Here is a 1,492-nt window from a genome sequence, read left to right as displayed (position 1 = left end):
CCGACGCGGGATGCCGACCTAAAATGCGGAAGTCGGAAAGCACTAACGAACTATTTCGGTGCGATAGAAGCAGGCGCGGATCCAGGGGGGGGCAATTGGGGCAATTGCCCCCCCCAAAGCCTTCGGAAGTACGAAAAAAATAGAGAAGGGAAAGGGGGGGAGAAGAAGAAAGGAGGAGAAGAGAAAAGAGAGGAGGAAGAAGGGGAGTAAAGGAAAAGGAGAGGAAAAATAAGGAAGAAAGAAAAAGGTTTTAAAAATATAGGTCTTATTTTGGAATAGTAAGGCAACAAGGAAACATTTGAACTGGTGAAATATTTTGTTCTTTGATTCTGAATTGAAAAATTTCGTTCACTTTTGTACACCACCAGATAAACCTAATATTGTTTACTTTTGAAAGCTTTTAAAACCTGTTTTTTTCCTCCGTAGATCACAAGATAATTGGTACTCTTCAGATTTTTTTCTGAGCTTGTTTCGCTTGCGGTAATGGTGACTTGTGGTGTTATACTTTACTTAGATTTGGTCACAATTTTAGTTCGTATTGTTCAGGAATTTTTTCGATCGCTTCGCTCGCGATGACTTCACTACAAGTAAAGGAGTGACCAAATACGATGCAAATAGAGCGATATTGTGAAGCCAATTTGACGACTCTTGGGAGAGCGATATTATTTACATCGCTCGTTTGGAGTAACTTTTCGCGACATTTTTGGTTACGAATAAGACTCATTTTGAGTCATTTTCGCAAACGTCGCTCATTTAGAGTAGTTTCTGCGACATTTTCTGTTACGAAGAAGACTCATGTTGAGTCATTTTGCAAAATTCGCTCTAACAGAGCGATGAAGTCTATACGTCGCTCTATTCGGGAAAGAAAGGTCACTCTACGTTTTACAGTGTTCCACAATTTCCCTTTTCTCTTAGCTTTTGACCCCAATTTTAAAACATAGTTTCCAAATTTTTTTCGCTCGCTACGCTCGCGACTGCTTCTTTTAACTGACTTTGGAGCATCAGAAGCACTTTACAAGTGTCCTTCATCATTTTGGAAAACGAGTGTTTGTTCTTTCAAAATTGCCATTTTTTTTTTACTTCCCCCTGTGAGTTAGGCAACCAACACGACACATTCAGAAAAATGCCCCCCCTATAACCTTTCGCTGGATCCGCGCCTGGATAGAAGTATAGTGCCTCGTCTGCACGAGGAGTATGGGTGACTTTGGAGCGGATACCGTATCTATCCCCCCCCCCCCTAAATGCTCCAAGAACACCCTAGTCTCGACCGAGGGGGCCACCACTTGCGTTATCCTGTGTACAGATGAGGTTGTAATCCCCATGTAATTCTTATGTATTCCCTGTTGTTATGCTTTACCAAATTTTAAAACATGATCACTACATGTTACCTCACTGTCCAAAGTAAATCGTTTTAGAGACAGAAATTCAACAAAATGCTCGTGTAATCCCTTTGATCACGTAATTCTGTGTACATTCTAAATCGGAGAGGTGG

The sequence above is a fragment of the Frankliniella occidentalis genome, unplaced genomic scaffold, assembly GCF_000697945.3.
Source record: "Frankliniella occidentalis isolate FOCC.00 unplaced genomic scaffold, Focc_3.1 Scaffold313, whole genome shotgun sequence".
Classification (NCBI taxonomy): Eukaryota; Metazoa; Arthropoda; class Insecta; order Thysanoptera; family Thripidae; genus Frankliniella; species Frankliniella occidentalis.
Note: the sequence above shows the minus strand (reverse complement) of the source record.